The sequence below is a fragment of the Tamandua tetradactyla genome, chromosome 1, assembly GCF_023851605.1.
Source record: "Tamandua tetradactyla isolate mTamTet1 chromosome 1, mTamTet1.pri, whole genome shotgun sequence".
NCBI classification, from domain to species: domain Eukaryota; kingdom Metazoa; phylum Chordata; class Mammalia; order Pilosa; family Myrmecophagidae; genus Tamandua; species Tamandua tetradactyla.
The window spans coordinates 111,154,083-111,173,809 of NC_135327.1; the positions used below are offsets into that span (position 1 = coordinate 111,154,083).

At 37.9% G+C, this 19,727-nt stretch overlaps 1 pseudogene; it reads left to right on the plus strand.

Annotated features, from left to right (window-relative positions):
• Window positions 1–16,712: 16,712 nt before the first annotated feature.
• LOC143681158 (serine/Arginine-related protein 53 pseudogene) lies at window positions 16,713–17,316 on the plus strand (annotated as a pseudogene).
• The last annotated feature ends 2,411 nt before the right edge of the window (window positions 17,317–19,727 follow it).

Below are 19,727 nucleotides of genomic sequence, written 5' to 3' on the forward strand. Positions count from 1 at the left end.
CACTGGTGAATTCTACCAAACATTCAAAGAAGAAGAATTCTCAAATTTTTCCAGGAAGCCAATATTAGCTTAATAGCAAAGCCAGGTAAAGACATCACAAGAAAAGGAAACTGCAGATCAATTCCCCTAAAAACATAAGTACAAAAATTTTCAAGAAAATGTTAGCAAATTGGATTCAATAAACTGTGAGCAAGTGGGATTTATCCCAGGAATGCAAGAGCCAATCATAAGAAAGTCAAACAATGTAATACACCACACTAACAGTGCTGCTCTACCTCCCAAGTTCATAAAGGAAAACAATGTCCTTAAGATAACCCAGTGGCTTTTCCTTTTTTTCACCATTCCTAGCCACCATTACGATGGCTGATGTCTCAGAAACCATCAGAGAGGGGAAATAATTGCAACTGAATTTTGTACATAATTTTTTAGTAAAAGCATTCTAGGGATGAAAACTGGAAGTGATGGTGGTGGGAACTATGAATATGAACAGAAAAAAGATGATTGACATCGTAAAATAACATTTGAGGGGTATTATAAATGAAAACCTATAGAAACAAGTGAAAACATGACAGTAAAAAGAAGCAATATTAATTGTAAATGGGAGGAAAATAGTGATTTAAGCATGACGTCCTCCTAAGATTGAATGTTACTACCATGATTGCATGCCTGTTAGTCTTCTGTGAATAAAAAAATAAACTGCCTTTGCACACTTTAATAGCATTGGATGACACAGGAATAAAACCTGGCTCAGGCTTTACAGATGGTATACCTTTATTGGGATTGTTTAGTGAATGGATATCCCTTTAGGTAAAAATCAAAAGATTTAACGCATTGTATGGGCGGACTTTCCTTTGCCCCTATTCGGTACAACAATGATCAGGCATGCAAATGAACAGCTGATGATAGCCACCTGGGGAGTAACTGCTCAGCAGTGACCTTTAACTGTGCCACAGCAGCCAAAAACAGAATGCAAGGTAAATTCTTCTTAGCTAATCACTTTTAAAAATCATGTCTTGTATTTAATTATTCATAGATTTTTTTTTAAAGACCAAAGTTTATAAATGGAATGGACCTTCTAAATGTACAGAAAAGCTTTAAATTATAAGGTGGTGCCCAGTGTAAGCCCTGGGAAATTGGGGCGACATAGTTTTGAGGACCAGCACTAATTAGAGGTTGAGCTGTTTGCTGCGATACCATCTGCAGGCTCAGCCGCAGGGTTTGCTGTCTCCAAAGGAGGGTGACCTATTGGACACTGCAAGCTTTTCCATCTGTGAATGAGGAGAGCTGTTTACTAATAGACCTGGCAACTGTGCCTCAGACCAGTTTAAAAGGAACTCCTTGTGTTCAGAGATTAAACTCAAATTCTGGGCTTCAAAGTCTGTGTGTGTGTGTGGGGGGGGGGGGAGATAAAAACCAGTTCCTGAGACCCTCATACACAGATATATTTCTTTAATTCCAAAGTAACAGTCAAACCTCTAGCCAGAGGAGATCCTAAATTTTGTCCTTTACTTGCACAACATGAAAAGACTTCATTGGAAATTATGAATGCAAATTCTTCCAGGTTTGAAGGATAATATAGCAAGTTAGAACCTTTCAATAAGGATTCATTTATTATGTATAAGCAAATGGGCTAAGACTTTGGGAGCTGCACAGATCAGTAAGAAATGGCCTTTATTTTTGGATGAATTGTGATAATTATAATAATAAAAGATGCTGATGTGCATTAACCATATTTTCTAAATTTTTTTTTCTGGAACAAAATGTAGAATATATAGATATAAAATAAGGTACATCGAAAAATGAGATATAAGACTTTGTATGGCCATCTGGATACATTTATACAAATCAATCCCCAATTGATGGTGAATTGGTTTATACAGGAAACATGGCTATTGTTTTGGTTTGTTTTATTTATTCTTCATTCTAGATTTCCAAGGTGTTTTATGCAGGGTCTTGAACCAAGTAGAATGGAATTCATATAATTAATGGATATGGGTCTTTTTATTTTTAAGGATATGTAGATAAATTTTTTTATTGAAATATATTCTTTGAAATATCCTTTTAATAATTATAATCTATAATGTTAGAGATAATTTAATTTTACTCTTAACTGTACTTAAACATTTCTAATTTCTAAAACTAGACTGCACATAAAATAAATTCTAATTGTTAGAAAGAAAGTAAAGATGAAGAGGAAGAGGGCAATCAAAAAGTGGAGAATGCATGAGGCAGAAGTTAGACAAAGAGGAGGGGGAAAGAATAAGAAGTAACAGGAGGAGAAGATCTGAGAAGAATGTAGATAAAGAAGAACAGAGATAATGAGCAGTGCAGAAAGGAGGGGAAAGAAGAAGAGAACAGAGACAAGGAGAAGAAGGCATGGAAGGGAGGGAGAGAGAAGGAGGTTTGGCAAAATCAAAGTAAAAGGAGGGAAGAGGTGGGAACAAAGAAGAGAAAGAAAAGGAAAAAGAAGAATGCAGGAACACAACTACATAAAATGATATTTTGCAAAGCCCTAACTCAATTAAATGGAAGATCTAGAAGCACTAGAAGGTCTGATTTACAGAAAAACTTTATCTATTATATTTAGCAAAATAACCAATACCTGAAACAATTTCTGAGGAATCCAGATTTGAAGTTAAAGTGATTCAGCATTTAAACTATCTAACACCATTCTTTTTTTTTATTAATTAATGGAAAAAAAGAAATTAACCCAACATTTAGAAATCATACCATTCTACATATGCAATCAGTAATTCTTAACATCATCACATAGATGCATGATCATCGTATCTTAGTACATTTGCATCGGTTTGGGAGAACTAGCAACACAACAGAAAAAGATATAGAATGTTAATATAGAGAAAAAAATAAAAGTAATAATAATAGTAAAAAAAAAAACCTATAGCTCAGATGCAGCTTCATTCAGTGTTTTAACATGATTACTTTACAATTAGGTATTATTGTGCTGTCCATTTTTGAGTTTTTGTATCTAGTCCTGTTGCACAGTCTGTATCCCTTCAGCTCCAATTACCCATTATCTTACCCTGTTTCTAACTCCTGCTGGACTCTGTTACCAATGACATATTCCAAGTTTATTCTCGAATGTCGGTTCACATCAGTGGGACCATACAGTATTTGTCCTTTAGTTTTTGGCTAGACTCACTCAGCATAATGTTCTCTAGGTCCATCCATGTTATTACATGCTTCATAAGTTTATCCTGTCTTAAAGCTGCATAATATTCCATCATATGTATATACCACAGTTTGCTTAGCCACTCTTCTGTTGATGGACATTTTGGCTGTTTCCATCTCTTTGCAATTGTAAATAACGCTGCTATAAACATTGGTGTGCAAATGTCCGTTTGTGTCTTTGCCCTTAAGTCCTTTGAGTAGATACCCAGCAATGGTATTGCTGGGTCATAGGGCAATTCTATATTCAGGTTTTTGAGGAACCGCCAAACTGCCTTCCACAGTGGTTGCACCATTTGACATTCCCACCAACAGTGGATAAGTGTGCCTCTTTCTCCACATCCTCTCCAGCACTTGTCATTTTCTGTTTTGTTGATAATGGCCATTCTGGTGGGTGTGAGATGATATCTCATTGTGGTTTTGATTTGCATTTCTCTAATGGCCAGGGACATTGAGCATCTCTTCATGTGCCTTTTGGCCATTTGTATTTCCTCTTCTGAGAGGTGTCTGTTCAAGTCTTTTTCCCATTTTGTAATTGGGTTGGCTGTCTTTTTGTTGTTGAGTTGAACAATCTCTTCTTTTTTTTTTTTTTAATTAAAAAAAGAATTAACAAAACAATTAGAAATAATTCCAATCTACATGTACAATCAGTAATTCTTAATAACATCACATAGTTGCATATTCATCATTTCTTAGTACATTTGCATCGATTTAGAAAAAGAAATAAAAAGACAACAGAATAAGAATTAAAACAATAATAGAAAGAAAAAAAAACAAAAAAAACAAAAACAAAAAACCTATACTTCACATGCAGCTTCATTCAGTGTTTTAACATAATTGCATTACAATTGGGTAGTATTGTGCTGTCCATTTCTGAGTTTTTATATCCAGTCCCGTTGTACAGTCTGTATCCCTTCATCTCCAATTATCCCTTCTCTTTTTTTTTTTTTTTTTAATTAACGGAAAAAAAGAAATTAACCCAACATTTAGAGATCATACCATTCTACACATGCAATCATTAATTCTTAACATCATCACATAGATGCATGATCATCATTTCTTAGTACATTTGCATTGGTTTAGAAGAACTAGCAACATAACCGAAAAAGATATAGAATGTTAATATAGAGAAAAAAATAAAAGTAATAATAGTAAAATCGAAACAAAACAAAACAAAACAAAACAAAAACCTATAGCTCAGATGCAGCTTCATTCAGTGTTTTAACATGATTACTTTACAATTAGGTATTATTGTGCTGTCCATTTTTGAGTTTTTGTATCTAGTCCTGTTGCATGTCTGTATCCCTTCAGCTTCAATTACCCATTGTCTTACCCTGTTTCTAACTCCTCCTGAACTCTGTTACCAATGACATATTTCAAGTTTATTCTCGAATGTCCGTTCACATCAGTGGGACCATACAGTATTTGTCCTTTAGTTTTTGGCTGGATTCACTCAGCATAATATTCTCTAGGTCCATTCATGTTATTACATGGTTCATAAGTTTATCTTGTCTTAAAGCTGCATAATATTCCATCGTATGTATATACCACAGTTTGTTTAGCCACTCTTCTGTTGATGGAGATTTTGGCTGTTTCCATCTCTTTGCAATTGTAAATAATGCTGCTATAAACATTGGTGTGCAAATGTCCGTTTGTGTCTTTGCCCTTAAGTCCTTTGAGTAGATACCTAGCAATGGTATTGCTGGGTCGTATGGCAATTCTATATTCAGCTTTTTGAGGAACCGCCAAACTGCCTTCCACAGTGGTTGCACCCTTTGACATTCCCACCAACAGTGGATAAGTGTGCCTCTTTCTCCACATCCTCTCCAGCACTTGTCATTTTCTGTTTTGTTGATAATGGCCATTCTGGTGGGTGTGAGATGATATCTCATTGTGGTTTTGATTTGCATTTCTCTAATGGCCAGGGACATTGAGCATCTCTTCATGTGCCTCTTGGCCATCCGTATTTCCTCTTCTGAGAGGTGTCTGTTCAAGTCTTTTTCCCATTTTGTAATTGGGTTGGCTGTCTTTTTGTTGTTGAGATGAACAATCTCTTTTAAATTCTGGATACTAGACCTTTATCTGATATATCATTTCCAAATATTGTCTCCCATTGTGAAGGATGTCTTTCTACTTTCTTGATGAAGTTCTTTGATGCACAAAAGTGTTTAATTTTGAGGAGTTCCCATTTATTTATTTCCTTCTTCAGTGCTCTTGCTTTAGGTTTAAGGTCCATAAAACTGCCTCCAGTTGTAAGATCCATAAGATATCTCCCAACATTTTCCTCTAACTGTTTTATGGTCTTAGACCTAATGTTTAGATCTTTGATCCATTTTGAGTTAACTTTTGTATAGGGTGTGAGAGATGGGTCTTCTTTCATTCTTTTGCATATGGATATCCAGTTCTCTAGGCACCATTTATTGAAGAGACTGCTCTGTCCCAGGTGAGTTGGCTTGACTGCCTTATCAAAGATCAAATGTCCATAGATGAGAGGGTCTATATCTGAGCACTCTATTCGATTCCATTGGTCGATATATCTATCTTTATGCCAATACCATGCTGTTTTGACCACTGTGGCTTCATAATATGCCTTAAAGTCAGGCAGCGCGAGACCTCCAGCTTCGTTTTTTTTCCTCAAGATGTTTTTAGCAATTCGGGGCACCCTGCCCTTCCTGATAAATTTGCTTATTGGTTTTTCTATTTCTGAAAAATAAGTTGTTGGGATTTTGATTGGTATTGCATTGAATCTGTAAATCAATTTAGGTAGGATTGACATCTTAACTATATTTAGTCTTCCAATCCATGAACACGGTATGCCCTTCCATCTATTTAGGTCTTCTGTGATTTCTTTTAGCAGTTTTTTGTAGTTTTCTTTATATAGGTTTTTTGTCTCTTTAGTTAAATTTATTCCTAGGTATTTTATTCTTTTAGTTGCAATTGTAAATGGGATTCGTTTCTTGATTTCCCCCTCAGCTTGTTCATTACTAGTGTATAGAAAAGCTACAGATTTTTGAATGTTGATCTTGTAACCTGCTACTTTGCTGTACTCATTTATTAGCTCTAGTAGTTTTGTTGTGGATTTTTCCGGGTTTTCGACGTATAGTATCATATCGTCTGCAAACAGTGATAGTTTTAGTTCTTCCTTTCCAATTTTGATGCCTTGTATTTCTTTTTCTTGTCTAATTGCTCTGGCTAGAACCTCCAACACAATGTTGAATAATAGTGGTGATAGTGGACATCCTTGTCTTGTTCCTGATCTTAGGGGGAAAGTTTTCAATTTTTCCCCATTGAGGATGATATTAGCTGTGGGTTTTTCATATATTCCCTCTATCAATTTAAGGAAGTTCCCTTGTATTCCTATCTTTTGAAGTGTTTTCAACAGGAAAGGATGTTGAATCTTGTCGAATGCCTTCTCTGCATCAATTGAGATGATCATGTGATTTTTCTGCTTTGATTTGTTGATATGGTGTATTACATTAATTGATTTTCTTATGTTGAACCATCCTTGCATACCTGGTATGAATCCTACTTGGTCATGATGTATAATTCTTTTAATGTGTTGTTGGATACGATTCGCTAGAATTTTATTGAGGATTTTTGCATCTGTATTCATTAGAGAGATTGGTCTGTAGTTTTCTTTTTTTGTAATATCTTTGCCTGATTTTGGTATGAGGGTGATGTTGGCTTCATAGAATGAATTAGGTAGTTTTCCCTCCACTTCGATTTTTTTGAAGAGTTTGAAGAGAATTGGTACTAATGCTTTCTGGAACGTTTGGTAGAATTCACATGTGAAGCCATCTGGTCCTGGACTTTTCTTTTTAGGAAGCTTTTGAATGACTAATTCAATTTCTTTACTTGTGATTGGTTTGTTGAGGTCATCTATGTCTTCTTGAGTCAAAGTTGGTTGTTCATGTCTTTCCAGGAACCCGTCCATTTCCTCTAAATTGTTGTATTTATTAGCGTAAAGTTGTTCATAGTATCCTGTTATTACCTCCTTTATTTCTGTGAGGTCAGTAGTTATGTCTCCTCTTCCATTTCTGATCTTATTTATTTGCATCCTCTCTCTTCTTCTTTTTGTCAATCTTCCTAAGGGCCCATCAATCTTATTGATTTTCTCATAGAACCAACTTCTGGCCTTATTGATTTTCTCTATTGTTTTCATGTTTTCAATTTCATTTATTTGTGCTCTAATCTTTGTTATTTCTTTCCTTTTGCTTGCTTTGGGGTTAGCTTGCTGTTCTTTCTCCAGTTCTTCCAAATGGATAGTTAATTCCTGAATTTTTGCCTTTTCTTCTTTTCTGATATAGGCATTTAGAGCAATAAATTTCCCTCTTAGCACTGCCTTTGCTGTGTCCCATAAGTTTTGATATGTTGTGTTTTCATTTTCATTCGCCTCGAGGTATTTGCTAATTTCTCTTGCAATTTCTTCTTTGACCCACTCATTGTTTAGGAGTGTGTTGTTGAGCCTCCACGTATTTGTGAATTTTCTGGCACTCTGCCTATTATTGATTTCCAACATCATTCCTTTATGGTCCGAGAAAGTGTTGTGTAAGATTTCAATCTTTTTAAATTTGTTGAGACTTACTTTGTGACCCAGCATATGGTCTGTCTTTGAGAATGATCCATGAGCACTTGAGAAAAAGGTATATCCTGCTGTTGTGGGATGTAATGTCCTATAAATGTCTATTAAGTCTAGTTCATTTATAGTAATATTCAGATTCTCTATTTCTTTGTTGATCCTCTGTCTAGATGTTCTGTCCCTTGATGAGAGTGGTGAGTTGAAGTCTCCAACTATTATGGTATATGAGTCTATTTCCCTTTTCAGTGTTTGCAGTATATTCCTCACGTATTTTGGGGCATTCTGATTTGGTGCGTAAATATTTATGATTGTTATGTCTTCTTGTTTAATTGTTCCTTTTATTAGTATATAGTGTCCTTCTTTGTCTCTTTTAACTGTTTTACATTTGAAGTCTAATTTGTTGGATATTAGTATAGCCACTCCTGCTCTTTTCTGGTTGTTATTTGCATGAAATATCTTTTCCCAACCTTTCACTTTCACCCTATGTTTATCTTTGGGTCTAAGATGTGTTTCCTGTAGACAGCATATAGAAGGATCCTGTTTTTTAATCCATTCTGCCAATCTATGTCTTTTGATTGGGGAATTCAGTCCATTGACATTTAGTGTTATTACTGTTTGGATAATATTTTCCTCTAACATTTTGCCTTTTGTATTATATATATCATATCTGATTTTCCTTCTTTCTACACTCTTTTCCATATCTCTCTCTTCTGTCTTTTTGTATCTGACTCTAGTGCTCCCTTTAGTATTTCTTGCAGAGCTAGTCTCTTGGTCACAAATTCTTTCAGTGACTTTTTGTCTGAGAATGTTTTAATTTCTCCCTCATTTTTGAAGGATAATTTTGCTGGATATAGGAGTCTTGGTTGGCACTTTTTCTCTTTTAGTATTTTAAATATATCATCCCACTGTCTTCTAGCTTCCATGGTTTCTGCTGAGAAATCTACACAAAGTCTTATTGGGTTTCCCTTGTATGTAATGGATTGTTTTTCTCTTGCTGCTTTCAAGATCTTCTCTTTCTCTTTGACCTCTGACATTCTAACTAGTAAGTGTCTTGGAGAACGCCTATTTGGGTCTAATCTCTTTGGGGTGCGCTGCACTTCTTGGATCTGTAATTTTAGGTCTTTCATAAGAGTTGGGAAATTTTCAGTGATAATTTCTTCCATTAGTTTTTCTCCTCCTTTTCCCTTCTCTTCTCCTTCTGGGACACACACAACACGTATATTTGTGCGGTTCATATTGTCCTTGAGTTCCCTGATACCCTGTTCAAATTTTTCCATTCTTTTCCCTATAGTTTCTGTTTCTTTTTGGAATTCAGATGTTCCATCCTCCAAATCACTAATTCTATCTTCTGTCTCTTTAAATCTATCATTGTAGCTATCCATTATTTTTTCTATGTTTGCTACTTTATCCTTCACTTCCATAAGTTCTGCGATTTGTTTTTTCAGTTTTTCTATTTCTTCTTTATGTTCAGCCCATGTCCTCTTCATGTCCTCCCTCAATTTATCGATTTCATTTTTGAAGAGGTTTTCCATTTCTGTTCGTATATTCAGCATTAGTTGTCTCAGCTCTTGTGTCTCATTTGAGCTATTGGTTTGTTCCTTTGACTGAGCCATATTCTCAATCTTTTGAGCGTGGACAGTTATCTTCTGCTGCTGGCGTCTGGGCATTTATTCAGATTTCTCTTGGTGTTGGACCCAGCAAGGTTGTAATATTTTTCTGTGAAATCTCTGGGTTCTGTTTTTCTTATCCTGCCCAGTAGGTGGCGCTCGTGGCACCCGTTTGTCTGCGGGTCCCACCAGTAAAAGGTGCTGTGGGACCTTAAACTTTGGAAAACTCTCGCCGTCCTGGGGGTTCGCTTGCCGAAGCGGCTTGAGCCGGCCCGGGGTCCGAACGCAGGGAGGGTGTCCGAACGCAGGGAGGGTTGCTGGTCGCCGCAGCCAGGGAAAGAGCCCGTCCGAATTTCCTAGTCGGCCCTGGGCAACAAGCGTGGCGGGAGGGCGCCAGCGGCAGCGGCCCGCCCGAGAGAGTGCACGTTCCCCGGGAGTCACGGGGTCACCGTTCTCCGCGGCCTGGGGGTTTCTGATCCAATTCTCTCAGTTGGTCCGGGGGCTGCGCGTGGTGTGGGCGCCAGTCGCCTTGGTTTCAGGGGACCACCTCTCCAATTCTCCTAGCCGGCCCGGGAAGGGGGAAGGGAGTAACTCCGGCCGCTTGCCACCCCGCCCGGTAAGGCCCGCGTGCCTCGGCGATCTCACCCGAGCTGCTTCTCTCAGCCAGCCAGCCGTTCCAGGATGGGGTACGCTGTCTTTTTTATCTCTGTTGTGGCTTTGGGCGCTTTCTGTATCGTTTCTACTCCCCTAGTAGGTGTCCTGGAGAAGAAACTAAGATCCGCGCGTCTTACTAAGCCGCGATCTTCCAGGAAGTCATCTGAACAATCTCTTTATGAATTCTGGATACTAGACCTTTATCTGATATGTCATTTCCAAATATTGTCTCCCATTGTGTAGGCTGTATTTCTACTTTCTTGATGAAGTTCTTTGATGCACAAAAGTGTTTAATTTTGAGGAGCTCCCATTTATTTATTTCCTTCTTCAGTGCTCTTGCTTTAGGTTTAAGGTCCATAAAACCGCCTCCAATTGTAAGATTCATAAGATATCTCCCAACATTTTCCTCTAACTGTTTTATGGTCTTAGACCTGATGTTTAGATCTTTGATCCATTTTGAGTTAACTTTTGTATAGGGTGTGAGATATGGGTCTTCTTTCATTCTTTTGCATATGGATATCCAGTTCTCTAGGCACCATTTATTGAAGAGACTGCTCTGTCCCAGGTGAGTTGGCTTGACTGTCTTATCAAAGATCAAATGTCCATAGATGAGAGGGTCTATATCTGAGCACTCTATTCGATTCCATTGGTCGATATATCTATCTTTATGCCAATACCAATGTGTTTTGACCACTGTGGCTTCATAATATGCCTTAAAGTCAGGCAGCGCGAGACCTCCAGCTTCGTTTTTTTTCCTCAAGATGTTTTTAGCAATTCGGGGCACCCTGCCCTTCCTGATAAATTTGCTTATTGGTTTTTCTATTTCTGAAAAATAAGTTGTTGGGATTTTGATTGGTATTGCATTGAATCTGTAAATCAATTTAGGTAGGATTAACATCTTAACTATATTTAGTCTTCCAATCCATGACACGGTATGCCCTTCCATCTATTTAGGTCTTCTGTGATTTCTTTTAACAGTTTTTTGTAGTTTTCTTTATATAGGGTTTTTGTCTCTTTAGTTAAATTTATTCCTAGGTATTTCATTCTTTTAGTTGCAATTGTAAATGGAATTCGTTTCTTGATTTCCCCCTCAGCTTGTTCATTACTAGTGTATAGAAATGCTACAGATTTTTGAATGTTGATCTTGTAACCTGCTACTTTGCTGTACTCATTTATTAGCTCTAGTAGTTTTGTTGTGGATTTTTCCGGGTTTTCGACGTATAGTATCATATCGTCTGCAAACAGTGATAGTTTTAGTTCTTCCTTTCCAATTTTGATGCCTTGTATTTCTTTTTCTTGTCTAATTGCTCTGGCTAGAACCTCCAACACAATGTTGAATAATAGTGGTGCTAGTGGGCATCCTTGTCTTGTTCCTGATCTTAGGGGGAAAGTTTTCAATTTTTCCCCATTGACGATGATATTAGCTGTGGGTTTTTCATATATTCCCTCTATCATTTTAAGGAAGTTCCCTTGTATTCCTATCTTTTGAAGTGTTTTCAGCAGGAAAGGATGTTGAATCTTGTCAAATGCCTTCTCTGCATCAATTGAGATGATCATGTGATTTTTCTGCTTTGATTTGTTGATATGGTGTATTACATTAATTGATTTTCTTATGTTGAACCATCCTTGCATACCTGGGATGAATCCTACTTGGTCATGATGTATAATTCTTTTAATGTGTTGTTGGATACGATTTGCTAGAATTTTGTTGAGGATTTTTGCATCTATATTCATTAGAGAGATTGGTCTGTAGTTTTCTTTTTTTGTAATATCTTTGCCTGGTTTTGGTATGAGAGTGATGTTGGCTTCATAGAATGAATTAGATAATTTTCCCTCCACTTTGACTTTTTTGAAGAGTTTGAGGAGAGTTGGAACTAATTCCTTCTGGAATGTTTGATAGAATTCACATGTGAAGCCATCTGGTCCTGGACTTTTTTTTTAGGAAGCTTTTGAATGACTGATTCAATTTCTTTACTTGTGATTGGTTTGTTGAGGTCATCTATTTCTTCTTGAGTCAAAGTTGGTTGTTCCTGCCTTTCCAGGAACCCGTCCATTTCATCTAAATTGTTGTATTTATTAGGGTAAAGTTGTTCATAGTATCCTGTTATTACCTCCTTTATTTCTGTGAGGTCAGTAGTTATGTCTCCTCTTCCATTTCTGATCTTATTTATTTGTGTCATCTCTCTTCTTCTTTTTGTCAATCTTGCTAAGGGCCCATCAATCTTATTGATTTTCTCATAGAACCAACTTCTGGCCTTATTGATTTTCTCTATTGTTTTCATGTTTTCAATTTCATTTATTTCTGCTCTAATCTTTGTTATTTCTTTCCTTTTGCTTGCTTTGGGATTAGTTTGCTGTTCTTTCTCCAGTTCTTCCAAGTGGACAGTTAATTCCTGCATTTTTGCCTTTTCTTCTTTCCTGATATAGGCATTTAGGGCAATAAATTTCCCTCTTAACTCTGCCTTTGCTGCGTCCCATAAGTTTTGATATGTTGTGTTTTCATTTTCTTTTGCCTCGAGGTATTTGCTAATTTCTCTAGCAATTTCTTCTTTGACCCACTCATTGTTTAGGAGTGTGTTGTTGAGCCTCCACGTATTTGTGAATTTTCTGGCACTCCACCTATTATTGATTTCCAACTTCATTCCTTTATGATCCAAGAAAGTGTTGTGTATGATTTCAATCTTTTTAAATTTGCTAAGACTTGCTTTGTGACCCAGCATATGGTCTATCTTTGAGAATGATCCATGAGCACTTGAGAAAAAGGTATATCCTGCTGTTGTGGGATGTAATGTCCTATAAATGACTGTTGTTAAGTCTAGCTCATTTATAGTAATATTCAGGTTCTCTATTTCTTTATTGATCCTCTGTCTAGATGTTCTGTCCATTGATGGGAGTGGTGAATTGAAGTCTCCAGCTATTATGGTATATGAGTCAATTTCCTTTTTCAGTGTTTGCAGTGTATTCCTCACATATTTTGGGGCATTCTGGTTCGGTGTGTAAATATTTATGATTGTTATGTCTTCTTGTTTAATTGTTCCTTTTATTAGTATATAGTGTCCTTCTTTGTCTCTTTTAACTGTTTTACATTTGAAGTCTAATTTGTTGGATATTAGTGTAGCCGCTCCTGCTCTTTTCTGGTTGTTATTTGCATGAAATATCTTTTCCCAACCTTTCACTTTCAACCTATGTTTATCTTTGGGTCTAAGATGTGTTTCCTGTAGACAGCATATAGAAGGATCCTGTTTTTTAATCCATTCTGCCAATCTATGTCTTTTGATTGGGGAATTCAGTCCATTAACATTTAGTGTTATTACTGTTTGTATAATATTTTCCTCTACCATTTTGCCTTTTGTATTATATATATCATATCTGAATTTCCTTCTTTCTACACTCTTCTCCATACCTCTCTCTTCTGTCTTTTTGGTTCTGACTCTAGTGCTCCCTTTAGTATTTCTTGCAGAGCTGGTCTCTTGGTCACAAATTCTCTCAGTGACTTTTTGTCTGAGAATGTTTCAATTTCTCCCTCATTTTTGAAGGACAATTTTGCTGGATATAGAAGTCTTGGTTGGCAGTTTTTCTCTTTTAGTAATTTAAATATATCATCCCACTGTCTTCTAGCTTCCATGGTTTCTGCTGAGAAATCTACATAGTCTTATTGGGTTTCCCTTGTATGTGATGGATTGTTTTTCTCTTGCTGCTTTCAAGATCCTCTCTTTCTCTTTGACCTCTGACATTCTAACTAGTAAGTTTCTTGGAGAACACCTATTTGGATCTAATCTCTTTGGGGTTTGCTGCACTTCTTGGATCTGTAATTTTAGGTCTTTCATAAGAGTTGGGAAATTTTCAGTGAAAATTTCTTCCATTAGTTTTTCTCCTCCTTTTCCCTTCTCTTCTCCTTCTGGGACACACACAACACGTATATTTGTGCGCTTCATATTGTCCTTCAGTTCCCTGATACCCTGTTCAAATTTTTCCATTCTTTTCCTGATAGTTTCTGTTTCTTTTTGGAATTCAGATGTTCCATCCTCCAAATCACTAATTCTATCTTCTGTCTCTTTAAATCTATCATTGTAGGTATCCATTGTTTTTTCCATCTTTTCTACTTTATCATTCGCTTCCGTAAGTTCTGTGGTTTGTTTTTTCAGTTTTTCTATTTCTTCTTTTTGTTCAGCCCATGTCTTCTTCATGTCCTCCCTCAATTTATCGATTTCATTTTTGAAGAGGTTTTCCATTTCTCTTCGTATATTCAGCATTAGTTGTCTCAGCTCCTGTATCTCATTTGAACTATTAGTTTGTTCCTTGGACTGGGCCATATTTTCAATTTTCTGAGCGTGATCCATTATCTTCTGCTGGCGTCTGGGCATTTAGTCAGATTTCCCTGGGTGTTGGACCCAACATGTTGAAAGATTTTTCTGTGAGATATCTGGGTTCTGTTTTTCTTATCCTGCCCAGTAGGTGGTGCTCGTGGCAGACGTTTGTCTGCAGGTCCCAACAGTAAAAGGTGCTGTGGGTCCTTTAACTTTGGAAAACTCTCACCATGGGGGAGATTCACCAGCTGAAGCGGCTTGGAAGAGTGCCAGCCGGCCCGGGGATCCGAACACGGGGAGGGTCGCCGGCCTCCACAGCCCGGGAGAGCGCCCGTCCGAATTTCCTAGTCGGCCCAGGGCACCAAGCGTGGCGGGAGGGCGCCAGCCACCGCGGCCCGGGAGAGTGCACCGTTCCCAGCCGGACCGGGGAGTCATGTGTTTGGAAGGGATCCCCCTGGTCACCGTTCTCCGCGGCCTGGGGATTTCTGATCCAATTCTCTCAGTTGCTCCGGGGGGCCGCGCGTGTTGGGGGCGCCAGCCGCCGCGGCTTGAGGGGACCGCCTGCCCAATTTTGCCAGCTGGCCCGGGAAGGAGGAGGGGAGGGACTCTGGCCACTTGTCGCCCCGCCCGGGGAAGCCTGCGCCCCTCGGCGATCTCACCGGAGCGGCTTCTTCCAGCCAGTCAGCCATTCCAGGATGGGGTACGCTGTCTTTTTGATCTCTGTCCTGGCTCTGGGAGCTGTTCTGTATCATTTCTACTCCCCTAGTAGCTGTTCTTCATGGCATGAGGACCACCATAGAATAACAGAGTGGAATGAGCACTTAGAGCAAAATCCAAATGATTCCGACTGAATGATCTAAGAAAAGTCCCTTAACTCTCCAAGCACCCAATTATGTAAGCCCAGAAATTGCTCCAATAAATATTTCAAATCCATGGACAATTTCGCAGTGTGGTCAAAAGATGGAAGCAATTCAATAGTTCATCAATCCATCCAGTGCAATGACAATTGTTCTCCAGCCATTCCTCCTAACCTGCAGCACCCGCCGGGCCGCGAGCTCACTTCACTGTGCCGCTCTAACACCATTCTTATAGCATATCTATTTTTGAAAAGGACTCCAAATTATAAACAAATCCCTTTTAGTTTGATGTGAATGCTAAAATGTGCTTTCTTCATCACTGCATAATAATTAGGCACTAATGAAAACTACAGGTTAACATGGAGAAACATGAAGCACGGTGATTACTAAGTTATGACCACATTTTTTCTTCTAGGGTAAACATGGAATTTTAAGGTAGATTGTGTTTTGTTCTGGATAGGCTCAATTAATTGTAAATTTTAATTCTTCAATCACTTGTAAATTTTAATTCTTCAAATGTAAGGTGGAACTGCACCTACATTTCTGGAGTATGAAAGACCATCTCAGTGTCAAGGTGCTGGTATGAGGATGCCAGGAGGGGGATGGGTCACCACCCAGTTATAACAGTTGCATCTTCATATTTATATAAAGGAGAGAAACAGATACATAGACCTTTGAAGTGCAAAGCCATTAAAACATTTCTGATGAACAGAGGTTACCACGATCAAGAACAGACTATAGGGAAAAACGAATGGGAAGGGAGGACCCTTAAAAGATAAGAGGGGGGAATGTTTGAGCTGGGGCCCTAGTTTCAACACGGGGTCTAGCCCTTCAGAGTTGAGGACAATTTGGAGTGAAGTTATGGCAGAAGACAGAAGCCCTGCTGGTGGAGGGTGCCTGGTGTTGAGGAAAATAACTGTCTGGAGGTGAGCTGAGCAGCTGACCAGTAAGAGCTGGTGCTACTGACAGGATGGTAGGGGAGACCTCTGAATAATCGTGAGCATGGCACCCATGCCAGTCCTGCTGATGAAACTCCAGTCAGAGACAATGAAGATGGTCAATAAGAGCAGTGGCTTGAAAGCTATTCCTTAAAACTATTCAATGCCAAAGCCTTGCCTTAAAAATACGGGGCATGTGGCTTATACTCACTCACTAACTGCTGCCAATAAAAGCCATACTCACAGGGCAGGCAATGGTGGCTCCGTGGCAGAGTTCTCGCCTGCCATGCTAGAGACCCAGATGTGATTCCTGGAGCCTATTCCTGTCAAAAAAATAAAAAATAAATAAAAAGCCATACTCACAGACACTGCCAAAGTCATGGACTTTAAGAAAGGAGAAGACACCATACTCATTGCCATGTGACAGACAAACCAAAGGCCGAGGATGATCTGAAACCAGCTCTAGATGCCACAATCTTTGAGGAGAAAGCATCACTTTGTTAATGCCTCCATTTTGGGCTACTAGGCTCAAAGCTGTCCATGTTGAGACCTCATCCACATTTTCATACCTGAAGCAGAAAATGGCCATTTACAGAAGAACCTGTAGTCAGTCTGGGGATAGAGAATGAGAGAAAGCTGGAGATAAGGAAAAATGAAGGACCAGGAATTGTAAAATATCATCTGTGGAGATTCTGGACACATCAAAGCTGGATTAGAATGTCTGCCATCAGCTTCACAGATCAAAGCGAGATTCTAGCTGGTTCTTGAAGCTGTTGCAAAAACCGAGGAAGCACTGAAAGCCAAAGAGAGACATGAGGAAGAAGCAAAAAGAAGAAAGGCAGAAGACCAAGCCTTCCTAGAAGAACTGGTAAAGTGAGTAAAAGAAATCAGAGCCATTGAAAGTGATTCTTTTGTTCAGCAGACATTCAGAGCATGTCGACATCAAAAGGCCAGTAGGAACCTGGTAAAGTAAAGCTTGCAACTGCAGCAAAAAACCCAGCATCATCAGTTGCTGATCCACCAAGTACTGAAAAAGAAATAGATCCTAACAGCATCCCAGTCAAGTACCATCACTACAATTCTCTGGCCCACACAAATTTGTTTATTGAGAAAGCTAATGCTGAGGAAAAGTAGTTCAAGCAATTAATTGTTCTCTGACAAGAAAAGCTAAGGGTAGTCTTGTGACCTAAGTAATATTCATATGCTTGAATTAACAGCAACATTAGAAATGTAGGTTTTACATCCCAATGTTAACTTTTTACTCTTAGAAAGAATTTAGCTGATGATACAAAAAGAAAATCTCATTCATTCTTTTCTTGTTAAGTAGTTTTAAATATTTCATTTGACTTAATTGGATACTGTGAATATTAAAACCAATGTAAATATTCAAAATTCATGAAAATGTCATACTGTTGCTAAAACGAATCATAAAATATTAAAAACAACAAAGGAAACCAGACCGGGTGGATTATGTTGGGAGTCATGGCAAAGGAGCAGGCAAGAAGAGTTGAGGAAGCAACCAAGTTTGCTCCTGGAGCAGGGGGAGGTGAAGGAAGGGGTGGAAGGATGGCAGACAGGTCAGGGGAGAACCACAGAACACAGGGGTGAGTGCTCAGGAAAAAGCAGGCTTTGCACTCTCTCCTAGCATGCATCACCAAGACAAGGAGAATGCTTAGACTCAGCTTCCTGGAGTAATACTGGACTTCTTGGCAGTTCCTGGATGTGCCATAATATTGTGACTATAAAAACTATGACTTTAGGGGTGCAAGGCTAGTTCAGTGGTAGAATTCTCACCTGCCATGCCGGAGACGTGGGTTTGATTCCCGGCCCATGCACCTCCCAGAAAACAAACAAACAAACAAAAAATTCAACAAATGGTGCTGTAATAAGGGGATACTCACATGGAAAAAGAGTGAAATGTGACCCCCCACCATACAGCATACAAAAAAAAAAACCAAAAAAAAATTATGAATTTAATCATATGTCACTGAGACCTGGATAGGGGTAGGTTATATCTTCATTTTTTTTTATTTTGCCTTACAGTTTATTTTTTCTGATAAATTTTTTAGAATCTTCAAATTATTAGTATTTAAATTCAGCTTCCTAAATCATTTTATGTATTTTGCAAACAGCATATGACTGAATTTTAAAATTTTAATCAATCTGATCATCTATCATTTCTATACCACAATAACCTGTTTTAAGATTAAATAAATTACTCCATTTACAATAGCCCTACTAAAAGAATAAAATAATTTTTAGTACACTTAGAAAGATATCTGCTAGATCTATATAAAAATGTATAAATATGCTATTAAAGGACTGTAAAGAGAACTATCACTAACCAGGTTTCTGGATATAAAACATGCATTGTTTTGGAATTATTTTCCAAGTTTTATGTACTTACAAAAAATACTAAAAATCCCATATTTTGTGACCAACTAAACTGATTGTAATCCCATGGGAAAAAAATTAAAACCTAAGAACACATGCAAAACTTCTGAAAGAAAAGAACAGATGAAACATGAAATTACATAATATTGCAATGGTGCTGGTGCATAAAAGGCAGCCTAGAGAGTACAGAAAAAGATTCAAAGACATATAGGAATATAATTTTTATATCAAATCAGCGAGAATGTAACGATTATTTAATAATTGTTGTTGTAAAATTTAGTTAGCCATCTCGGAATAATATTAGATCTTCGCCTCACTTTACTTCATGAAGCCTTCCTAGCACCGACATCAAACCACCCATGGTGTCTGAGACACTACCTTTTCCCTTAAATCACAGTAGATAAGGAGGCATGATTTCACTGGCAAATGTGCCATTACCCACCAGGAGGGTTAATCGACACATATTCCACCCAATATGGATTTTCATCTGGACTCTGGCATCTTGCACTATTTACCTGCTCTTGCTTCATGAAATTTCCGTAAAGCTCAAGGCCCATGTCATCTATATGCTTAAAGATGCTATCTCATTGGTCATCAAGCAAAGGTATAAATTGTGTCAGTATTAACAATGCCCTAATTATATGACAATCATTAAATGAGAATGAAATGCCCTAAAATTAAAGGAAGTATGTGACTGAGAGGCAAATTAACTTTTAAAAAGAATATACCTTAAGGAAAACATAGAAAAGATCATAATGCGGTAAATTTGAAATATCTATTCTAATCCTTTGCTCCTGAAGGTGAGCACTTGTTATAGCTCCCTAAAATTATATTTTAGCATTTTCTTTACCATCCCTCCCAAATAATTAAAGATGGATTCAAAGTGTATCCATTTTAACTTTTAGTAAGAGAATAAAAGGAATTTAAAGAGGGTGCTGAGTTCCACAAATTTAATGGATTAAAGGTCTGCTAGAGTGCTAGAGCATGAGATTTGGTTAATCTCTACAGATACCCAGAATGTATTCTAGAAAGTGAGTTCTGTTAGTATGCAAGTGAACAGGCAGAACGATGAAGAGTAATCTACCCACTCTCTCTGTTGGCAAATATACCTACTTGCTCTAAGATGAGTAATAGAAAACAGCATTATGGTTTCCATAAAACATATCTGCAGCTCATAAGAATGGAGATGTTATTCTAAAATA